The sequence below is a fragment of the Trichosurus vulpecula genome, chromosome 1 (genome assembly GCF_011100635.1).
Source record: "Trichosurus vulpecula isolate mTriVul1 chromosome 1, mTriVul1.pri, whole genome shotgun sequence".
NCBI classification, from domain to species: Eukaryota; Metazoa; Chordata; class Mammalia; order Diprotodontia; family Phalangeridae; genus Trichosurus; species Trichosurus vulpecula.
This window is the reverse complement of record NC_050573.1, coordinates 188261507-188273596: the sequence shown is the minus strand read 5'-3', so window position 1 is coordinate 188273596 and position 12090 is coordinate 188261507. Positions and strand designations below refer to the sequence as shown.

The 12090-nt window shown below is 38.8% G+C and overlaps 1 pseudogene; it reads right to left on the bottom strand.

Annotated features, from left to right (window-relative positions):
- Window positions 1-8516: 8516 nt before the first annotated feature.
- LOC118858946 lies at window positions 8517-9107 on the bottom strand (annotated as a pseudogene).
- Window positions 9108-12090: the final 2983 nt, after the last annotated feature.

The window sequence follows — 12090 nt, the reverse complement described above, 5'->3', positions numbered from 1 at the left end:
AGTCTTTCAGCTAAGAGCCATTCAACATGACTATTAAAACAAGTAGGAATAGAAAGAGAAGCTTTACATTAAAGGGAAACAAGTACTATAAAGAAATGGAATCTATTGTTGAGAAATCATCAGCAACTCATTCTCAGTCCTGGACTGTGTTCCTTGCACTCTGCATGACTTATAATATTTATCTGAAAGCTAAAAAATTGCATTTCTCTCACATCTCTCTGCCCCCACCCCCGCGTTGATTTCCCCCACTGTGTTCCTAATCAAAAGGAAATTAACATAACTGTTGTGGATTACTTTCTTGCTTGTAAACCTGTGTTATCAGTAGCATCACTCTGGTTGCAGAATACTGTATTATTTGGTAGATAAAGACTGTATATAAATGTAAGAGGGTCTTCACAGAAATCAGCCCCAAGTTTCTATGTGTTTACACATGTGTGTGCTATTGAGGGAATTGGACTGTTTCCCAATGCTGAGCAAAGTGGCAAAATGAGTCAATTTTCTGGATATTTATCATCAAAGACTTCTTTTGACACACACACACTCTCTCTCTCTCTCTCTCTCTGTCTCTCTCTCTCTCTCTCTCTCTCTCTCTCTGTCTCCTCATTGTTTCTGTCTTTCTGACTGTGTATGTCTCTGTTTCTATTTCTGTCTCTCTGTGTTGCTCACTTTTGCTCAAAATATCCAGAAAATTGAGGCAAAGTGATCTGTTTAATTGTGGTTTTTTTTAATTGTCTTTCTGTGAAATGGTTTCTCTTCTCTACTTTATTGAATGCGTAAACAATTATTAGTTTGAGGGAGAACATATCATATGCAGCAGTGTCTTTATAATCATAGTAGCTCTCATTTATATAGCATTTAAAAGTTTACAAAGAACTTCTCAACAGCCATGTGAGTGCAGATATATCATTTTACAGATGAAGAAATTGAGGTTGAACGAGGTTAAGGATCTCACCACAAAACTAGTAAATGGCAGTGTCATAATTCTACCCAAGTCTTCTGAATCTTAGCTTGTGTTATTTCCCCTCAACAAGACTATCAGACTCATTAAAAGCATTTCCCCTGCAGTAAAATAGTGAGTGTATACATATACCATTTTATTTTTGCTTTTGCTCTTTGTACCCCCCAAGATCTGTGATTTTATTAGTGGGGATCCAGATGGGAACCTCTTACTTATAGTCTTAGAGAATTTTTAAAATAGTATAGATTTTCAAAAAAAAATCAAAGAGAACAGAGTTCGCACACTGTAGGCAATTAAGCTTGACTTTGATTCCTGAGAAAATTCTAGAATGGATCATTAAAGATATGATTAGTGAACATCTAGAAAGGGAAGTGGTGATTACAAAGAGTCTGCATGGCTTTGTCTAGAATAAGTCATGCCAGGATAACTTCATTTCCTTTTTTTTGACAGGATTACTAAATTAGTAGATAAATGGAGTGCTGGGGATACAGTTTATCCAGACTTTAGTGAAGCTTTTGATAAAGTTATCTCAGATGCTTCTTGTGGAGAAGCTTGAGAGATGTGGACTAGAGGATAATATAATTAGATGGATTCAACACTGCTTAAATGGTTAGATTCAATGAGTAGTTGTTAATGGTTCGATGTCAACCTGGCAGGAAGTCACCCAGAAATCTGGCTGAGATCAGTGCTGTTTAATATTTTAATCAGTGACTTGAATAAAGGTATCAGTAGGATACTCATAAAATTTGTCAATAACTGAAAGCTAGGAGGAATAGTTAAAACAGTGGATAATAGAATCAAGATCCAAAAGGATCTCAAGAGCCTCAAGCACTGAGCTACATCTAATAAGAATTTCAACAGAGACAAATGTAAAAGTCTTCCATTTGGGTACAAAAAATAAAATTAAAAGTATGAGATTGGTTAAATATGGTTATATAGTAATTATTCTGAAGAAGATCTGGAGATTTTAGTGGACTGCTAACTCGCTATGAGTCAATAGCATTACTTATGGGATAGTAAAAAAGGCAATGTGACTTTGGGCTTTAGTAGGAAAAGACAAAGGAAGCACAGCTTCTAGGAACAGGGAGGGGAATGATAGTCCTTTTGTGCCATGCCCTAGTCAGAACAATCATAGATACCATTGTTTGAGAAAGATGTCAATAAGATGGAGAGTGTCTAGGAGGATGCAACCATAATGGTAAAGGGACTTACTGAAGAAACTGGGCATGTTTATCCTTGAGAAGGGAGGTGGGGAAGGATTCACATGATAACTTTTTCTCAAGTATTTGAAGAGCTATCATGTGGAACAGGGATTATACTTTTTCTGTTAATCCCCAGAGGGCAGAACCGGAACAATGGGTGGAAGACAGAAAGAGGCAGATCTACGTAGGATATCGAGAAAAAACTTTCTAATAATTAGAGCTGTCCTAAAGTGGAATGAGCTAGCTCCAGAGGTGGAATATTCCTCTTTTTGGAGTCTTCAAGCAGAGACTGGATAACCACTTGCCAGGCACGTTAAACTCATGATTCTTTTCATGCTTGGGTTAGATGAGATGGTAGATGAAGTGCCTTCCAACTCTCACATTCTCTGATTCTAAGATAATTTTCTGGGGCACTGAGACATTGAATGACTTGGGTAGATTACACCAATCTTGCATGTATTAGAGGTAGGATTTGAACTAAGGTCTTCCTGACTGCAAGACCAGTTCCCGATCCTTTCCACCAGAAAGGCTGCCTCATACACATACAGACAGACTTTTTATACATATAAAATAAACATATGGATTTGAAGCATTGAAAAGTTATTTCTACACCTCCTCCATTCCACCAATTTTTGGGAGAAGGGGCTCAAACTTTCAGCAAGAAGTTTTTGAATGTATTCATTTAAATGTTGATCAGATTCCTCCAAGCTACTCCTCTTGAGATGCCAAGAGAATGATTGCTATTCGTGTGGCTTCCTTATTCCTTATCATTTTCACACAATCTTCAAGGACTCTCCACATCTCTTAATACAATTCTTTCTTCTTTTTTTTCCTTTTCAAGACCTGAGAGTGTTGGATGGTAGACACCTCATGGTCTTCCATTTTATGGCATGATGATAAACTGGAATCATGCTCATAAATTCCTGAAAATCACACACCTCCAAAATTTGCTTCCTGTGGGATCTTGAGTATTACTTGAAGTTTCTAAAATAGCTCCATGTACATTAAAAATATTTCTCTTATTGTTATATTGCAGGCACGTTTACTATTAGCTGCTTAGCTTCATTATGTATCATAGTCTGAATCTACAAATCAAGTATAATTAGACTTAGTGAACTGATTGGATTTCTAATTAAGCTACATTGGAAACAATGCACAATCAGTAAATATTCTGACTAGGTACATTTTAAAGAGCAACTCTTGGGCTTTTTGCTGATGACTAGACACCAGTGTCATTAAATTTGTTGGTGGCAAGCAAATTTTAAAGCTAAAATAGAGGCAATTAGTAAAGATCTTGAAATATTTAATCACGTTTGTCCAATTAGTGTGCAATTAGGCAGTGGTGTGGTATGGGACAAGCATTCTGTTTCAGTGCATGGTAGAGAAGGATCCCTTTGAAATTTTGCTGTTTAGTTTATTGATATATAAAAAGGAAGTTATGGTTGTAATTTCCAATTTAAAAAAAATACTGTGCAGATGGTCTGACTATATATTTAACAATGTTAAACAAATCCAAACAAGGGAAGCATGTTACCTGAAATTACACAGCTGTGATCTGTGAATAAGCTCTGGATCATGGTAGATTACAGCTGTGCTTATCTTGATCATTGAAACTGCCAGGCATTTTATATTGAAGAAATCAGGAGCTTGATAAGCTGGTCCAACAGGTCTTGAAATGACTAGAAACTTCTTGCTTGACCAAATTCACTCTTCCTGGTTCTTGCCTCAGCTCCTCTGCATCCCAGTGGCATAAATTATATGCAGAGAGAGCAGTGAGCCCTAGAGATCATGAGAAAAGTTATTTTAGGATCTACTGATAATGTTTGTTGCATTGAATTACACAGCATTTTTATGTAAACTGCCTGGCAAGCTTTGATGCCACTAGTGTCTGGCACATCATTGGCACTTAATAGATGTTTATTGATTGATCTTCAGGTACTCAGTTGTTGGTACTCTGTTTCATACTCTCCCGGGTAAAAAGCATCATTACAGTGCTAGCAGTTGGTGTTGCTGTCCTTGATTCAATTGAAAGGATGGCTTGAACTGCTATAAGGGACCTCAAAGATCTGGTCCCACTTTGTTGTTGTATAGATTTACAGAAAGGAAAGGGGATTGATCCAAGGTCAGTTGATAATAATAAAAACAGTATTTATATCACACTTTAAGTATTGCAAAGCTTGTTTTTACAAATATAGTCTCATTTTATTTTCCCAACAACACTGGGAGGTAGGTGCTATTATTATCCCCATTTTACAGATGAGGAAACTGAGGCAGTTAGCTATTGAGTGACTACACAGTGTCTGGCACATAGTAGGCAATCACTAAGGTTTTATTGACTGATTTTCCCAGGGTGTCATAGTATCAGAAGTTGAATTTGAACTCAGATCTTCATGAATCCAGGTCCAGTGCTATCTACTACCCTACCCAGCTGCCTCTCTGGTAGCTGAGTGGGGACTAGATCCATGTGCTCCAATTCCTTATTCTCTGTTCCCTCCACCATTTCACACTGCTTCTCACTTACCCCTATTTAGGTTAAAGAATATGGGAGGAGTTAATTTAACCAGAAGAAAAAAGAGGGTGCCAATCCCCTTTATCCTATTTTGAAATGATGTCAGGGTAAACTTTCTGAATTTAAAGAAAAAATAGAGATCATCATTTTCATCCTCCTTCAGATACTCAGTTTAGAAAAAATTTGGGAAGTTGACGCCAACTCCACTTTAAGGGAAGGTTCGAGGAGAGTATGTGATGGATTGTTAAAGAGGGCTGTGCACAATAGCTAGATTTAAGGTTGATCCAAAGAGGAACCCAAATTTTTCTATATTATTTCACTGAATAGGATCTTTGGTATGCATTGGGGGTAGGTAGGGAGGTATAAAAAAGAAAAAAAAAGAAACTCTAAGATATCGGAAGCGAAGGGAAAGTATAGCTCCTGAGGACTTATGCAAGTCTTTTGAGGCTGCCAGGTTATTAATATTTCTTTTATTTTCCTCAGAGGTAGTTCACCTTGAAGCTTCCCAAATAAAATTTAATAACAAAAGAGAGGAACCTGTTCTTCCAGATACTGGGTGCCCAATGGATTGAAACATACTTTTTTCTCAGCAGGCTAAAGGAAGGGTAACCATATGTAGATGAAGTGGCCATACCAATTCACATAAGTTTCGTATTACTGAGACGCAATGTACAGGTGGTCTTCAAACTAGAAAAGAGTTCTGTTCTAAAAGTTCATTTGTAAAAGAGTTATTTGACATTTGCAATGGATTTTCCCATAAGTAATATACTATATATAATGGTTAGGTTTCCAAGCCAACTCACAAAAGACTCTAATTATAAATGAACCTAAACTGTAGGTGCTACTAACAGTACTTAACACTACTGACTACTTAGCCAGCAGGAATAATGATGTTTCAATGGAAAAATGCACTCAGAATTTTAGCAGCAATGCATTTCCCCTAGATGTTACATTAGCTTGGGGGAGGTAGGTTAGGAGGAAGGGGATAATGGTAGGTCGGTTATAGCTATCAGTAGATTCAGGGTCCCCACACCTCTTTATCCCTTAAAATACTTAGAGTCCAATTTCCCCTGTCCTCTTCCTACCTTGCCTGAGCTACTTTCCAGGACTAGCATTAGGGTGAAGTGAGAAGCAGATTCTGGAGCTGGAGGAAATGGGGACATCTTGGTCAGCCACTGCATCTAATTGCTTACTAGGTGGAAGACAGGGATAAAGGATGATGCCAAATAGCAGCATCTGGGACAGTGTTTGGCACATAGAAAGCAATTAATAAGTAATGAATGCTTATTGAAATCTCTACATAGAGAGTGATCCAGCACTTAAAGTTTTATATGCAGCAGAAAATATGACTTGGCTATGTCAAGGACTGTCCATATTCTGATTTCCCCACTTCATGAAACAAGGAAAATCCATGGTATACCAAGATACCAACACAGTTTCAGGAAGAATTTTCTCAGTGAGAGAAGTTAAGACCAAAACTGTGCCTGGAGAAACTAACAGGAGAGTTTATAGCAAGCTTGAAACAAATGTTGTAGATCACACATTTCTTAGGATTTTCATTCACTTAAAAGATTATGCCATTTATTAATAGATTTCCATCACTCTGCTCAATTTTCTCAGAATCATTCCTGAATTAGAAGGAGCTTCAGATGTCACCTAGGAAAGCTCATTATGTGGAACAAAACTGTGCATGCGACATACCCAATACTCTTGTCAACAAGCCTTTGCTTGAAGACCACCAGCGAAGAGAAAACTACTCCTCCCACCACCCTGCCATGGCAGCCAACTCCACTTTTAGACATCTTTAATTGTTTGGAAGCTGATGTAATGGTAAGGTAATAAACACATCAACGATAATAGTGAATATGCTTATGTAGTTCTGTATCGCAAAGTATAAGAGACTCTCCATAAAGAAGGTAAAAGAACTGTAACATTTATTCAGAGAGAACCAGATCCTGTAACCACCTGATCAGTTCCTATGCAGCAAGGAACCCAAACATTCAATACAGAATATCACAACATGGAGCCTCTTCACCCCAAAACCTCTCTGACCCCCTGCTGGGGTCTTCCCAAAGACAAACTCACAGTACAGCTAAGTCAGCCTGTTCAGTTCTAACAGTCACAAGAGTGGCCATTAGCACTCATTAGTAGCCATAACATCTTTCTCTCAGCATTTTTCCTGTGACATAACTTCCTTTTCCTGTCAGGAAGCTCCTCCTACCATGTAACTTAGGCTTCCTGTGATGGAAGCAGGTCACATGGCCTGTTAATGGGTGGGAAAGATCTTCAAATCTAATTGCTATTACAGAAGCCTAAATCTGCCTCCCTGCAATCTCCCCCCACTGGGGCAGGTTCTGTCCTCTAAGGTCAAGCAGAACAACATTAATTCCTTTACGGAATGAAAGCCCTTAAAATATTTGAACACAGCTATCATATCCTCTGTGAAGCATCTATTTCTCATGTTTAACATTCTCATTTCTGTCAATTAGTCCTAATATAGCATGATCCTAGGGTCACCTTCTTTGTCACCCTTCTCTGGAGGCTCTCCAGTTTATTAATGTCCTTCCAAAAATGAAATATATAGAAATGAAAACAATACTCCAAATGTGGTCTGACAAGGGCAGAGGACATTAGGATCATTGCCTTTTCTCTCCTGGGTACTATGCCTCTTTTGATGTAGCCTAAGGTGACATTGGCTATCTATCTACCTATCTATCTATCTATCTATCTATCTATCTGTCTATCACTTCTCTAAATGTATGTATGTAGGTAAGTATTCATACATGATAGACACAAACGTGCACACATACATAGGCATATGTGAATATATATACATACATGCATATGCATAGATACAAAACATCGTTGATTCCTATTGAGTTTGCAGTTCACTAAAACTCCAAAATCTTTCTCAAATAATTTATTGTCTAGCCATGCATTCCCTAATTTATGCATTTGTAAATGCATTTGTCAAATTGGGGAGGGGGTAGTGATACATGCATAAGATTTTCCTTTGTCCTTATTAAATTTCTTTTTAAAATTTAATTCATTTTTGTTACATTTTAAGTTTTGTACTGTCTCTCTCCCTCCCTCCCACCCCACACTAAAGAAGGCCAGCAATGATGCAGATTTATAAAGATATATAAAACCATGCTATGTGTACCTCTATTTATGAGTTTTTTTTCTCTGGAGGTAGGTAGCATCTTCCTTCATAGGTCCTTTATAGTTGATTTGAGTAGTTATAGTACTCAGAATAACTTGGTTGTTCACAATTATTCTTCAAACAATATTGCTGTTACTGCATGCAAGGTTCTTTTGGTTTTGCTCACTTCACTTTTCATTATTTTATGCAGTCTTTCCATGTTTTTCTAAAATTAATCTCATCATTTCTTATAGCACAGTAGTATTCTATCACAATCGTATACCACAATTTGTTCAGCCATTCCCCAATTCATGGGCATCCTCTAAATTTCTAGTTCTTTGCCACCATAAGGAGAGCTGCTATAAATATTTTAGAACATATCAATTCTTTTCCTTCTTCACTGATCACCTTGGGAAACAGACCTAATCGTGGTATGACTGGGTTAAAGGTTATGTGAAATTTTATAACTCTTTGGGTATAATTCCAGATTGCTCTCCAAAATGGTTGTCACCGTTCCACCAACAGTATATTAATGTCCCAATTTTTCCATACCCCCTCCAACATTTGTCATTTTCCCTTCTATCATTTTAGCCAATCTGATAGGTATGAGATGATATCTCAAAGTTGTTTTAATTTGCATTTCTATAATCAATAATTATTTTTTTTTGTTGTCCAAAATCTTTAATATAACAAGGAGAAAGGGAATTAGTTTTTGTAGCCTCAGCTGGCACGGCGGCCCCTGGCACGCTTGAACTTTCGGCCCTTGGATCGGACATATGGTTTGGTGTGGCTGTGGGGAGTGCCTTCCCAAAATGCCTGTATACCTCTCGGCCCTTTCGGGGACCAGACAGCAGGACAGTGCCCCGGCCCTTGGGTGAGCTCATGGCCAGCTGGTCAAAGGTGAGGATCTTCCCACCAGCTTTGAGGATGCGACTGCGGGCATTGCTGGTAACACGAAGGGCGCAGACCTTCAGCTTGGGAACATCCTGGATCCTGACATCATCTGTCACAGTCCCAACAACCACGGCTGTCTTATTTTCCCGGCCAGGCAGCTTCATTTTCCTGATCATGCGGGACAGGGACAAGGGGGGCCGGTTGGTCCGACTCATGAACAGCCTTTTCAGGACAACCTTGTTGAAAGTGGAGTTGGTTCTTCGGGCCAGGAACCGGTAGAGCTTCACTAGCAGCCGCAGGTAGATGTCCTGGCTCTTGGGCTCCTTGCGCCGGACTTTGCGGTCCTTGTTGTGACGGATGTCGACTCCCATGCTCGCGCCCTACCAGACACCGGCCCAACCAGGAAAGCAATCAATAATTATTTAGAGCATTTTTCATATGACTATATATAGTTTTAATTTCTTCACTGAAAAACTGCAAATTAATATTCTTTTACCATTTATTATTTGGGGAATGACTCATATTCTTATAAATTTGACAAAGTTCTCTATATATTTGAGATATGAGACCTTTATCTGAAAAACTGTCTATAAAAATCTTTCCCTAATTTCCTGCTTCCCTTCTAATCTTGGCTACGTTAGTTTTATTTGTACAAAACCTTTCTAATTTAAAATAATCACAGTGCTCTTTATCCCTTGTTTATTCATAAAATCTTCTATCCATAGGTCTGATAGGTAATGTGTTTCCTGTTATTCTAGTTTTCTTATATCTTCCTTTATATCTAGGTCATATATCTACTTTGACCTTATCTTCTTAAATAGTGTGTAAGATACTGATCTATACCAATTTCTGCCAGACTGCTTTCCAGTTTTCTCAACAAAAATCATCCCTATTAAATTTAATCTTATTATCTACATGACAGTCTTCTAGCTTGTCAAGATTTTTTAGATTTCCTCTTTGTCATCTGACATATTCTTTCCAGCTTTGTGTCATCTGCCAATTTGATGACCATGCCATCTATTCCTTTATCCAAATCACCGATAGAGACATTTAATAGCAAAAGGCCAAAGAGGGATTTCTGAGATGCTCCACTAGAGTCCTTCTTCTAAGTTGACATCAAACCATTAATGGCTACTCTTTGGCTCCATCTATAACTATTCCAAACTCACATAATTACAGTATTGTCTACTGTACTTCTGCCCCATAAGAATAACCTGAGGTACTAACAAATGTTTAGCTAAAATTTGAGTAAACTCTATTTATACCACACTGATCAACCAGTGTTGTACTCAAATACTAAAATCTCTCCACCATCTCCTTGATTTGAATCTTCCTTTCAATGATGAAGATTGCAATCCATCTGTGCCTCTCTACCTGGTATGACTCTTGTCCATGACCTCCTTTGTAACTTTTTCATTAGGGGTAAACCCATCTTGTAGTTTTTTTTTTCAATTTCTCATATCATTATGATATCGGTATACTACCTTGCCAAAAAAAAAGGAAATGAGGCTAGTCCAGCAGACTTATTATTAATGAAACCATATTGGCTCTTGATCATCTATATTTTCTTTTGTAGATGTCCACTCACCATTCCTTTAACGTTATGAAGGGGTGGCCATCAATTTGTTGCTTGTAGGAATGCATGACAAAGGTAGAAGTGTAGGACACAGGTCACCAGCCTTACCTAGGCCCTTCCAGTCTTGCTTCCAAGTTGACGTGTTTGGTAAATAAAGGCATGATGATGTTGAAAATAATTTCTTTCCTGTAGCTCCAGGCAGTGCCTTTGCAGTTCATCCAGGCTAGTGAACCAAAGATATGATGTGAGTTAAAGAAGATTCCAGATCATAAGTCAGATAAGAGTTTTGACTACAGTGTCCCAAGCAGCAACAGGAAAAAAAAGAGTTCAAAGAACAGACTACAAAGTGCCTAAGGGTTTCCCCAGCCAGCTGGTTGGGTGCTATTGATGGCCCAGGGGACTATTAAACTAAAGAGCCACGAAGCTCCTCCCTCTGACGTTGAAGAGTAGCCTAAGACCAGCAGATGGTAGCAGAAATCTAAAGCAGTCACAGCAGTGATGACCATTTGGCAGGAGGAATGAAGATGCCTAGCAGTAGTGGAGATCATCGGATCATAGATTTAAAGCTAGAAAACATCTCAGAAGTCATTGAGTAAAACAATTCTTTTATTTTATAGATGAGTAAACTGAGCTGCAGAAAGGTTTAAAAAAATCACGTTGGCAGCTGGAAGATAGATTGAAGTGGAGAGAGACTTGAGGCAGGAAATCATCTCACACATAGGCTATTGAAGTAGTCCAGGGGAGAGATGATAAGGGCCTAACTTAGGGTTATAGTCATATGAATTTCAGGAATGAGGACTGCAGCTGTACTGTACCCAAGTCAGACCACATCTGAGGTGTTGTGTTCAGCCCTGCAAGAGAACATGTAGAGGGTACGGGTTCTCCCTCTAATTACATGGCTCCTCCCAGAACCTCCATTTAAGAAGAGGACCTGGTGATCTCTTTAATCCCTAGCAAGCCACCTTTTCAATGTTTCCATCACTTCTCCATGGGGTACCTTCTCCCACCTCCACTTCTCAGCTTCTTTTCTTGTGTTGTCTTCCCTCATTAGAATATAGGCTCCTTCAAGGGAGGTTCTGTCTTTCTTCTTACATGGATCTGTATTCTTAGCCCTTAGCACAGTGTCTAGCACACAGTAACAGCTTAATAAATGCTTGTTGAACTGACTGACTGACTGAATGACTGAAGGCAGCCAGGATGGGTAAGGGTCTTGAGTTCATATCATATAAAGAAAATCTAAGTCGCTCGCTTTGGGATTTTAAATCGTTCCAACCTACCTTTCTGAATTATCACACATTACTCCTTTTCTCTCAATTTAAACTCCAGCCAAATAGGCTGGCTTGCTATTCTTCACATACAACATTCTACCTCCTTTCTTTGTGCCTTTGCAGAGGCTGTCTCCCATGCTTACAATGTCCTCTATACTCTCCTCTACCTAACTTCTTTCACGATGTACTCAAGCATTGCCTCCTTCATGAGGTCTTTCCTGATCCTCCTGCTGCTCATGACATCTTCCCCTCTGAAGGTAGGCCAGTATTTTGTTGCTGTTCAATTGTTTTCAGTCATGTCTGACTCTCCATGACCTCATTTGGAATTTTCTTGACCAAGATACTGGAGTGATTCGCCATTTCTTTCTCCAACTCATTTTACAGATGAGGAAACTGAGGTAAACAGGGTTAAGTGACTTGCCCAAGGTCATGCAGCTAGTAAGTGTCTGAGGCCAGATTTGAACTTAGGAAGATGAGTCTTCCTCACTCTAGGTCCAGCACTCTATCCACTGCACCACCTAACATCCTAGGCCAGTCTAGG